The 12,942-nt window shown below is 35.0% G+C and overlaps 1 pseudogene; it reads right to left on the bottom strand.

Moving 5' to 3' along the window:
- Nucleotides 1-675: 675 nt before the first annotated feature.
- Nucleotides 676-3,335, bottom strand: LOC141723317 (abscisic acid 8'-hydroxylase 3-like; annotated as a pseudogene).
- Between the last annotated feature and the right edge of the window lie 9,607 nt (nucleotides 3,336-12,942).

Here is a 12,942-nt window from a genome sequence, read left to right on the forward strand (position 1 = left end):
CATCAGTTTTTTATCTAGAAGTATGTACATTAACTTTTTTTGACATCAGTTTTTGTTCTTTAAAAGTGATGTACAATTGCTTTTATAACTAAGATATATCAAATATACGGAACTTGCACTCAAGTAAACTAAAGAAATAATAGATTTGAATACATGTTTAAATACATAGTCTGGTCCTTTATCATCATCAAAATAAACTGCATCTTATATTGAAAAGATACTAGTTTGTTTTCTGTTATGCCCATCAATTCATCATCTATATATTTTGGTGAAGCATCTACATTCTCACGAAGACTGGATCCAAGTTCCCGCTATGTTTTAGAGTTTTGTCCACCAGTTGACTTCTGCAACACGTCTAAATAGATGTATGTTCCATCTAATTCTTGGCAAAAAAGATTTAAAGGTGGCATGTAAAATAGTGAAGTATGATGCTCAAGGTTTTTATGGAGTATACCCAAAGTCAAAGCAGGGACAGAGAAAACATATATCAGTGTGTGGAAGTTCTTTATAGTTTATACCTCTCAGCAGAAATATGGTGCATTCGCGATCTGAGATTAGTATATGAATTATAAGATGCAGCAAACTCTAAGATAGAGAACAATATATCCATGACGCTGATCTTTTGCAGGAGGCACATTGGGCTCATCTATCGGAAATTTAAAAGATTTGCCCCTGTCCTTCTCCCTCGACACAAACATGTACATACAGTCATACATGCGGACATCATGTCTACGTATTTGATAACTTGTAGCAGATCCGTTCATGCTTATTTCCGAGACTGAAAAAGCCTTGCTTACAGTATGTTTACTTAAGAAAATAGAAACAGTTGCAACATTTTGTTCACAGTGCCTCAACTTTGATAGGTAACTTGTTCTTGGGCATCCGGGCTAGTGTTGTTGGACACTGTCATCTTTCTCTAGAGCTGTCCACCTGCAGGCAAGGAAACAATTTTATAATGGAACTAAAATTCACTCCCTGTAAGCTTCTTTACATGTATAATTTTAGGAGCCTAAAACCTTTTAACAAAAGAGCTGTTTCAATAATAATTTGATGCTTGACAAAATCTATAATTCCATTTTCATGCTGACCAGTTTAAATTGTATTGCTATGAGGTCTCATCTTCTAGTTAATTAATACATTGTCATTTATTCCTTAAGTAGTCTTACTTGTATCTGCAAACAAGATGGTGAACAAATATACAAAGCTCCAGCTTTACAAGGTTGATTCCTGGGCATATCCGAGGTCCGCTTCCAAATCCAAGGTAGCCAAAAGGCTTTATGGGTGCCTGCAATTGGTTATAAACATTGAAACTAATAAACGGGCAGAAGTTATATGACTAAAGTCAAGTAATCTGAAAGTCCTGAGCAGCTTTTCTTGAATACCAAGGTAAAATTGTTGCCATGTGAAGAGTTTCACTAATAAACTGATATTTGGAAGAATTAACAATATTAATATAGCTAAATATTATAGAAATCTTAACACCATAACTAAATATTACAGTTTTGGTTCTTACTTTTGTTGTGTAAGGCATGTTTGTGACTTCTGACCATGTGAGGCTTGATCCTGTTTTTCTGTTATCCAGAATTTCCGTGTGTTCTTTCTGAAAAATCAATATAAAATTTGTCATTTCGAGTAGTAATAATCTGATATTTTTGGTTATGCATAGAACACTGATTACCCTGAGACGTTCCAAAACATCTGGATTTTCTGCAATAAATTTAATGAGCCATGTCAGTGCTGTAGTGGTGGTATCATGTCCATCGACGAGCAATGTTAGTATGTTGTCCTTTAACTGTTTATCCATTAGTTTATCATCTTGATCTTCTCCCCAATCATTTTTAGTATGTTTCTGTATCAGTGACTCCAGGAAGTCCTGGTGTACACTTTTTCCTGATCTTCTTTTGGAAATAATTGAATCAAACATGGCATACATCCTATCGCGTGCCTGAAAAAGAAAAGATATATCAATACATACCTTTATGATTTGTTTATTTTTAATTTAGTTGGACACAAAGTTTTATTCTGTTCATCTTTAAGCATACCTTAATACCTTGATCATAAGCAGTTCCAGGAAGCTTGAGTAGCAAGGATGCAAATGAGGAAGAAATTGATTTAAAATTAGTTCGGTATTTGTCTTGCTCTGTACCAGTAGGTTCCAAGCTCATAATCATGTTTCCTATCACCTTTAATGTGAACTGCAGAACAGGAAAATTACGATTTATCTCAAAAGGTTACTTATGACGTAGAACCTGTTAATATAACAAAAACATGATGAACGAGCTTAACTGCAGAAGCCTCTTCAAGAACCAAAACCTCCCGGTCTAGCCACTGGTCTAATGTTTCAGCAGCCAAAGTATTTATAAATTGAATGTATTTTTTGAGGCTATCAAATGAGAGAGGCTCAACAATCAATCTGCGGAGCCGCTTATGTTCTTCACCAGACTGTTGGAGCAAGCTTGTCGAACCAAGTACCTATTTTCCAGTGTAAAAGAGGTTTAAGGTAACCAAACCATCTTTCCCTGTCAACAAAATCTTGCATGCGTCTCTTCCGGTCATGAAAATTATATATTTACCTAGTACATAGCTCTTGAACACCTTGCCATACTTAACACAAAAGGTTAGATAAAAGATTATTAGTGTTGGCCTATATACTGCCATGTATCTTGATAAATGTTGAAGTACCTTTTTTTGTCTATTTTTGATGAAATTGTAAATCCCCTGAGGACTCGAAAACTCTGACAGAAATGATGAACTTTCACCAATAACAGGCCAACCCAGGTTACCAGGAATTCCTTCCAACTCCTTTGGAGCAGCCCATGCAAATTTCCATAATGCAACTAAAAACACAAGGAACAACACGAGAGCGATGACCATGCTTATTGTTCTCTATTTGGAATTACAAGTGCCAACAACTAGACCTTTGAACCTTCCATCATGAGCGCCCAATGTGCCTCCTGCATCCTTCCATTAACATTTCTAGTACCTCTATACTCTTCCAGAACTGCTCCTCTTTCTTTCTCCAAATCATCTGATGATACCCGAATCTGTACTAGGCATAAGGTTGAACCTATAAAGATATATGATAAAATCTCAAATTATATAAAAAACCAAAACGTCACTATTACCTCTGAACTGAATTCAGCCAGTATAGATATAGCCTGAGGTAAAACTTCAGGCTTGTCAACCGGAACAAACAATTCATAAACAGTTTCATCAGAAGATGTCACTGCATTTTGACAAGCCCCAAATTCTGCACCAACACTTTCAAGAAACTTTATAATATCATGATTCGTGTACTTGTTAGTCGCACTGAAAGCAAGATGCTCAACAATGTGCGCAACTCCACACTCTTCCACCTCTTCCAACACCGAGCTGCCATATAAACTTGTCCAATTATAAAAACAACCCAAATAAACTGTGTATGCAGGAACTATAACAAACAAGTAAACACTTTTCACTACAACTCCCTTGATTATACCCAAGATTTCATCTACAATCAAAGTACCTTAAATATAAACCAAAGATTACCTCAAATAATAGTTGTATCATATAGAAAAACAAAATTAAAAAATTAATAAATGAAAGATAAATCCAAGTAAACGAAAATAACATGCTAATTATTACCCAAACCATATTCCTTATAACCAACAAAGAGTATTAAAATTAAAAACCCCAATTTAAAAAATTAGGGTTTCGATTTTAAAAATCCCCAATTTAAGAAATTAGGGTTTTGATTTTAAAAAACTTAACTGTTAAAGCAAAGAAGACCATAATAGTATTCATGTAAAGGAGACACCAAGAGATTGTTAGCAGACCGGTGAAGGTGATTGTGATGGTGAACCCATCAGACCTGGTAGAGATGGTGGTTACTAAAACAGCAGAGCTGGTAGCGGTGGCCATTAGAGTAGCGAAGGTTGTAGTGGTGAGAGATGAATGAGAAAGAGAGACAGAGAGAGAGAGAGAGAGAGAGAGAGAGAGAGAGAGAGAGAGATTCAGTGGGAGTTGAGAGACGAGAGAGAGATTTGTGAGAGATTTTTTTTTTTGTTTTTAGTTTCTCTGGATAGGGGGAATAATTGGCAATCAAACGAGGGAAAGTTTTGTAAAATTTCACTAAGGGGGGAAACAAATTGAAGTGGCCCGTGCTGATTTATTTTAGAGAACTTTAGACATCGGTTGTTAAATAATCGATGTCTTCAAATAACAAAGACATCAGAAAAAAACAGGGTGATGTTATTAGCTCTTTTAACATCAGTGGCATCCGCAACCGATATCTAATTTGTGATGTCTATTCAACTTTTTCTTGTAGTGTTATGTGATTGATGATGATTTCACTAGCCTCATCTTTAGACTTAAGGAAATATGTCTAAGAGAACTTTGAGAAATCATTTACAATTACTAGGAAAAATCTTTTCCTTGAGATGGACAACACATTGACTGGTCCAAACAAATCCATGTGTACCAGTTGCAAAGGTTCTTCAATTGTTGAATCAAGCTTCTTTCTGAATGATATTTTAATTTGCTTTCCCTTTTGGCAAGCATCATACAGTCCATCCTTAGAAAACTCCACTTGAGGAATACCTCTAACCAGTTTTCTTTACAAGTTCATTCATGGTCTTGAAGTTTAGATGGGATAGCTTCTTGTGCCATAACCAACTTTCATCTTGACTTGCTTTGCTGAGAAGACAAGTAACAGATTCTGTATTTGATGAGTTGAAGTCAGCTAGGTACATATTTCCTTTTCACACTCCAGTGAGAACCACTTTGTTGGTCCTTTTATTTGTCACAACACAGGCTTCAGAGTTGAAGTTTACTGTATTGCCTTTATCACATAGTTGGCTGATACTCAACAAATTGTGCTTAAGACCATCCACTAAGGCAACCTCCTCAATGATAATATTGTCTTTTGAAATCAAACCATATCCCACAGTATAACCCTTGTTGTCATCTCCAAAAGTAATACTTGGGCCAGCTCTCTCCTTGAACTCTGTGAGCAGGGTAGAATCACCAGTCATGTGTCTTGAACAGTCACTATCCAAGTACCATAGATTCTTTTTGTTTCCCTGCACACATCAAAATCAAATCAAGTTGATTTTGGTACCCAAGTTTCCTTGGGTCCTGCCTTGTTAGCTTTTTTTTTGTTTCTTAGGTTTGATCTCATTTGACTTGGGGATATCAGATTCATCCTTAGTCATTTGAGTTGGACCTTTGAAACCATTCATTACAGCAGAATTATCATGCATATTTTGATTAACAGGAAATGGCATACTTTAGTAAACATGTTATTCCAGTAAGGCATGCTAAATGGCATTTGTGGCATACTAAATGCAGCATAATAAGGATTAGGTGTAAATGGCATATTAGCAAACTATGCATTCATATTCTGTGTAGACATAGCATTCATAGGCATAGAAGGCATGGCATTTATGTTGGGAAAATGAAGTGGCACTTATATGGAAGTAGGCATGCAGTTTTGCAATTAAAAGACAAATGATTTACACTACCACACTTGACACAGACTTTTCTAGGAGCATATTTATCAGGTTGTAGTTGTTATGCTTGTTAATTCCTACTTTACCATTTCTATTATTTTTCTTTTTAGTCTCTATTTTAACCTCAATCTTTTCCAGTCTGTCACTCAATTGTTTGACAGTCATATGACCAACATTAGCCTTTTTCTCCTTCTTCACTTGACTGGATTCTCCTGGAATAAATTTCTTGGAAACTGATCCATATTTCTCATTTAACTTGGCAAGTTTGGCTTTACTCACAGGTTTGCTCACAGGCGACGGATGAGGATTTATATTACTCGACGGATAACCCTTTTTGTTATCCGACGGATGACCCTCATCATCCATCGAGTCTACATCTGTTAGCAATCCTTCAACCAAATTGGATTCCAGCTTCTCCTTATTCTTCTTCCAGGCTACATCACAAAAGGACTCAATACCTTAAACTTTGGTGATTTGATCATGAACATCTCTAGATGTTTTCTATGCCTTAATCACCTCATGTTCTCGTTCAAGCTGCTTCTTCAAGATCTCTTCTTTCTTCAAGGACTCAGTTAATTCATCCTTAGCAATTTTACACTCAATTCTCAATTTTTCAAATTCAATGAACTGAGACTCTAGCACATTATTCCTCTCACATAAAAATAAATTGTTTTCTTTGATTTTAGCATTTTCCTTAGTAAGAGACTTAAGTGTAACACGCAAATGATATAATTCTATAGACATGTCATTTATTGCATCATTACACTCAGCTTTAGATAAATGTGCAAAATTAGTGGTGATTACCTGATTACTTGAAGAACTTGTCTCTGTTTCATCAGACTTGGCCATTAGGGCTTGATTGACATAGCTGACATCCTCATCCAGACCATCTGCTACCCGGTCATTTTTTTGTGTAATGAAAGCCCTTTCCTTTTGTTTAAGCAACTCAAAGTATTTATGTTTATAATCCACAGGCTCAAACTTCTTTTTGTTGGAATCTTACTTAAGCCACTCACTGGCAAAGTGCCCTGCTAAGCCACATTTGAAATATTTGAATTTTGATTTATCCACCATGTTTCTATTTGGCTTAGCTGCTCCAAAGTTCTTCTTGAACTTGAGCTTGGCAAATCTTCTGGAAAGAAATGCAAGATGTTCATCAATGTCCTCCATATCATCTTGGCTCAAAGAATCTTCATTTTCTGCTATCAGCCCCTTGCCCTTATTTTCACAGACCTTTGAAGTTGATTCAACAACTTCCATCTTCATCTCCTTCTCTTTCTTTAACTTAGCAACTAGTGCAATGGATCCTCCTTTCTTCTTTCCTCTCTCCTGTTACGACCTGCATTTTATGTAATATTATCTATGGATTTTGTGTGATATTAAAGCTGAAAGTAAATATACTTAATGGTTGTACCTTGTGTGAATGAAAAATTTCTGCATTTTAAATTTGCTTTATGTAGTATATGATTTTTCAAAGCAAGAGTTTATTTATTTCCCTTATTTTTGATTTATAAGGAATATTCTAAACCATGGAGAAATTTTCTTTTAAAAGTTATTTGTTCACAAATTTTGAAAGTGATTTTATAAAATTTCTAAAAATCCAAGTTATTTTATGGTATAAATTTTATAATTTTTGAACTTGTATTTTATTTTATAAAAATAAATCTTTACAAATTTTATTTTTTATTATTAGAAAATTACATAGAAGGCCTTGCATGCAAATCACCCTTCTATTCTCTCAAAGGGAAAATAAGACCTTTCCAACCCCACTAACTCATTTGTTGATTACCAAATTACCACATTAGTCTTGCATGCAAAATGGCCTAACTTTAGTTAGAGGACATTTTTGTACATTCTCACTTCCACTCATTATTTTGTCAACCAAAAAGCATAAAACAAAAATCAAAGTGGGAGAAGTCATTCCACTCACTCCACACTCCAACACACCTTATTTTTCTCTCCTCCCCTCCCTCCCTTGTTGCTCTCGGCTGAAGCCCCCATCCCCCACTCCCTTCCATTTTTCATTCCATTTCTCATCTTTCCTAGTGTAAATCTTCTACCTAAATTCATTTTATATACTTCCCAAGAGTTTTGTGACTTAGGAGTTGAAGTTTCATGATTGCATGTGTAGTTCTTGTGTGATCTCCAAAGAGAAACTCTTGATTCTTGTGAATTCAAGAGCTCTCTATGAGATATATTTATATATGTGTTAACGAAGTATTTTATGGAGAAACCATGCTTTAAAATCCTTTGCATGCTACTGAAATTTCATTATATAATCATATGTAGTCATGCATTCTAGTTTTAAGATATTAAAATGATGATCAACCATGTTTTGCATGCTACTCTTTTTGAAATCATGTTGCTATGTCTAAAAATCTATAAATTCGAAATATGTGTGCTTAAAATAGATTGTTTCCATGATAAATTTCTTATTAATAGTTAAAAGAAGATATATTTCATGATTATTAAGGATGAGTAATAGGTACAAGTCGAATTTGCAAGTATTTAAATTTTATGCTTTAGCCGAAATCTTGTTAAGTGTTTCTATGAGTTGCATGTTATATTTTTAGTTGCATGTTGTTGTTCCTGGGCATGGATGATCTCCCCTCCTTTTGAGGCACTATTTTAGGACATTAATTCACTAGGTTTTCTTTGGTAAGGGTTGGATGCTTGGTTTTTAAGCGGGAGTCAAGGTGGAAGGAGATTAGTTAGTGTTTGCATTTTTCCAGATTTGATGCACTAGTTTATGGGGAAGTTTTGAATGAGCATTTGTTGTGCACTTTGAGGCCCAAGCCACTAGAAGCTAGCATTAGGAGTATATATAAGGGTTTAGGTGTTTGTTGGAGGTTTATAAGTCGTTTGATTAGGTGCATGAGTGGAATCACAAAATCTGTCCAGCAGGGGACAGTTTTGTTGCAACTTAGAAATAGGAGGTTTTGACCATGTCATGGGTAGGCCCTCATTAGGCCCTGTTGGGAATTAGTTAGAGGGAGTGTCAGAGGAGTTTTTACAGCCATAGTTCATAGGATTTGAGTTATAACCATATGTCACAAGTTAATTCAAGTCAGGGCGTTTTCTGCCCAGAAAAACAGGGAAACCATGGACTTTAAGCTTAGGCCCAAGGAGGCCCAAGCTAGGCCCTTGAGTCACATCAAGTTTGGGAGATGCCTTATGGTCAGAAGAGTCTAGTGTAAAAGTTTTGGAGGTAAACTTGTAGTTTAAGAGTGTCTAATGCACTCAAGAAACCATAGATGTCATTCTGAAATTTACTACAGTGAGCACTTTCACTTATCACATAGTCTTAGAACACTTAGAAGTGAGATCTAGGTTGACCACTATGGTTGCAAGGTAGTATAAATCCATTAGAGTAAAAGGCCCAAGTGAGGGTCAATAGGTTTTGGATAGTTAAGTAAAGGCACATTGAGTAAGGAAGCCAAAATTCGGAAACTTTATCTAGTTTAGTGACCAATTGACTTAAGTTGTGAGTCGAGATCATCCAAGCCTAGTGTTGCATTATGGTGTGTGTGATATTATTTGGTATTAAAATATGATATGTGAGTATATGTGGCTATGTGTACAATTATATTTATAAGGTGAATATAAATTGCGTGCATATAGGCCTAAGTGCCATTTGTGTTGTAAATAGGTTAAGTTTGTGAGAATATATTATAATGAGGATTATTATTATTTATGTAGGATCTCGAGACGAGGGTAAACTTGCCATAAAGGTCGAGTGAAGCTTCCAGTTGCTCCTACCAGCCAGACCAGACCAGCCTTTCTCAAGGCAAGTGATTCAACCTGTCTTTTGTACTCACTGCAAATGTGTAACAATTAGTTCATATATATTGATGCGATTATCCTGAGTCATTTTGTTATACTTGAACCAAGCGATTCTTAAGTCTATCTTTGAATTATATAGAAATGCCATGAACCCTCAAGTACGTATTGCAAGTAGATTAAAGGTCCTATCACGTTAGTATATTAAAGTAATTGGAATACCATGATAAAATAAAGAGTTGTTATAATACTTGATTGATCCTCTTGATTAACATGCTAATGATTCCTAAAGTATTGATATCTCTCCCTGATGCTTGAACCCCTATAGAAACCTTACCTTGATACCTAAAAGCCAGATATTCATCAAAGTTGTCCATAATTGATTGATACCCCTCTTTCTTACCCTAAAGTTTGAAAATCATGATATACCTTGAGCTAAAGATCATTTCTTCATACCTTAACACCCTTAGTATTCATGAAGCTTATCTTCTTGATTTTCTTGCACTTGTACCTTGTCGAAAACCATTATTTTAAGCCTAGTTTGGCATTACTCTTTCATAATATCCAATAGCCTTGCTAAACTTCCTTGTCCAAGTTCTTGTATATGGAAACCTTTCAATTACCCTAATATAGTAAAGTCTAGTGGATCATGGCCCTGAAATTTGGTGACATATTTCCAGTGTTTCAAAGATGATCTATAATCCCTTGATAAAAATGTTTACTACTTAAGAGATTTTATTATAAATCGGCATCAGTTTTTGAAATGATTAAAATATGGATTTTCAATCCCAAAAGGGGATAAATGTTTTCTTTGAATAGTGGATCTGGACTGAGATGCGAGTCCTTTCCACACTTATGTTGTAGGCTTAAAAGTTGCCTAGGGATCCCATTAATGTTTTAGAACCTAGCGAGGTTCGGGATTACTTCGCGGCTGATCACCGGCTGTAATCCATAGCTTATAAAATGATTTTGATTAAGTTATGATTTTGAAAATGTTTTGATTCAAGCAAATGATGCCATCACCAAAATTTCATCTCTTGTTATTATCAGTTATATCTTCACATTATCATTCTTTAGTATATATCTCGATTTATGTTTTGTATCATATTGTTTAGCACTTGTTGAGCATTTGGCTCAATCCTTGCTTTACCCTGATATTACAGCTAGCAGCTATGGTTAGATTCAAGCAGACAACACGTAAGACCTATGACGCTGATGCGTATGTCCGAGCTCAGGTAGAATAAGAGATAGTTTTGTGTGAGGACTCGATATTAAAATCAGTTGTAATAGATGGTAGTGTTGGGCTGTTCCAAACCCTAAACTGTAAGATCTTGGATTCGGTTATGTTTACTTTCTTCTAAATATTGTAATAGTTATATTTATTTTGTTTGTTAAGTTGGGGGTGTGACATCTCCATCCTCTCATCTTGCTCTATTTCAAGCTCATAATTTTTCAGGATGCCATACAGTCTCTCCAAAGTAAACTCCTTGTAATCTTGAGAGTTTTTCAATGAGACTGTCATAGGTTTCCATTCCTTTGGAAGAGATCTAAGGAACTTAAGATTGGAGTCTTTTGTCTGATAGACCCTTCCATGCAACTTCAGAGCATTTAGTAGTTTTTGAAATCTACTAAAAATGTCAGTGAGAGACTCACTATCTTCATTATGAAAGTGCTCATATTGTTGAATTAGCAGCTGCATCTTATTTTCCCTGACTTGTTCAGTGCCATCACAGATAATCTGTATTGTATCCCAGACTTCCTTGGCAGTTTTGCAATTGATGATGTTTTCAAACATGTCACCATCAACTCCATTGAACAGAATATTCATGGCCTTCTTATCCTTCATGACTTGTTTAATATCATGATCTGACCATTCATGCCTTGGCTTGGGAACTGATGGCTCATTTCCAGTTGCAGCTCTCATTGGTACATGAGGGTCTTTCTCTATGCAATCTACATAAGCCTCATCTTGAGAAAGTAAGTGAAGATGCATTTTTAACTTCCAGTGATGGTAATTATCTTTGTCCAGACAAGGAATCTTGACTCCAACATCCTTCTTGTTCATCTTGCTATTTGTTGTGATCTTTAAACTCTTTTTTCTTCAAGAGCTTGCTCTGATACCAACACAGTCACATGCGTTGAGTGTATGCAAAAGGAATGTGGAAGCCTATTCAACTGGGTTTTAGAGAACAAAGAAGCATTTTCATTTCCATGCTATTATGAAGATATTCAAAGATATTGGAATAGAGTAATGAAGCAGCATAGTATTAGACTTGATAGGTTTTGTTTTATTATCTTGTCTTATTACTTTGTAATATTGGTGATATATAAACCAAGAAGTAGCAAATAGAACAACAAGAACAAGACTAAGAACATTATCTCAGAGAAACAATTGTAAGCTGCATCCATAGCATTTCTCTGTAAACTTAGTTGTTCATATTTGTAAGCAGCTGTGAGCTAATCTTGCTACACAGATTTCTCTTGATATAATATATATATCTCTGGTGGATACATTCAAATCCACCAGAAAGTTTTTAAAGACTTGTGCTTTTAATTACTTGTGTTTTGATTTTACTAACTTCTTATTCCGCACTTTGCAAATTAAACACTTCTATTATTAAGATAGAACATTTTATATTTTTGAAAAAGGTTCAAGAATTCCATTCAACCCCCCTTCTGTAATTCTTGTTGCATTTTTAGGGACTAACAGTCAATTTTATGTAATAATTTTATTGTTTCATTGTAACTTGAAGTTAGTCTTGTTACCATGCATGAATTGTGATTAGCAATTTTCTCATAAATTGGGGGAGATTGTTGTGCAAGACATGCCTGTATTATAATAAGACTAAGTCACATTGACAACCCTAAGATTTGGTTGTATGATAGTCTAAATTTGCATTGTGTATTATATTACTTGAGTTTGTAAAAATGTTAAAGATCAGACTGGAGTATTCAACTGTGAACAGTCTCAAGCCTAAGAATAAACTCCGGAAGAAGATCATCAAGATCATGCCTCAGAGAAAAGGTGAAGAAGCTTGCAGTTGAATAAATCTATTTTAGGAAAAATGTTCTAAGTCAAGATATATACAAGTCACAGATCAAGTCATTTGAAGAATCATTCGAGAACTCCATAATGACTTATCGAGAAGTCCAAAATGGCTTATAGAGAAGTCTCAGAGATATCGACAAGTCAAAACGTATGTAGAGATCTCTGAGATATCGACAAATCATTTTTGCATATAGAGAACTCAGAGATATCGACAAGTCAAAATGAAGATATGAAGATTGGAGATATCGACAAGTTAATTTCTCATTAGAGATCTCAAGAGATATCGACAAGTCAAAATGTATATAGAGATCTCAGAGATATTAACAAATCATTTTTACATGCAGAGATTTAGAGACCTCGACAAGCCAAGTTCACTAATAGAAAACTCAGAGACCTCGACAAGTCAAAAAAACTTACAGAGAACTTAGAGATCTCGATAAACCATTATACTTATCAAGATATCAGTTCTCTATTAAACAAACTGGAGATCTCGATATGAACCTCAAGTGTAATATCCGGGATATTTCATGTAATTATTTTATCGATAAATGATTATTATATGATTATTATGTGATTTTTGGTGAATTATTTGACGATTGGTGTTGTTATGTGGATGTTGATATG

Source organism: Apium graveolens, chromosome 5, assembly GCF_009905375.1.
Source record: "Apium graveolens cultivar Ventura chromosome 5, ASM990537v1, whole genome shotgun sequence".
Classification (NCBI taxonomy): Eukaryota; Viridiplantae; Streptophyta; class Magnoliopsida; order Apiales; family Apiaceae; genus Apium; species Apium graveolens.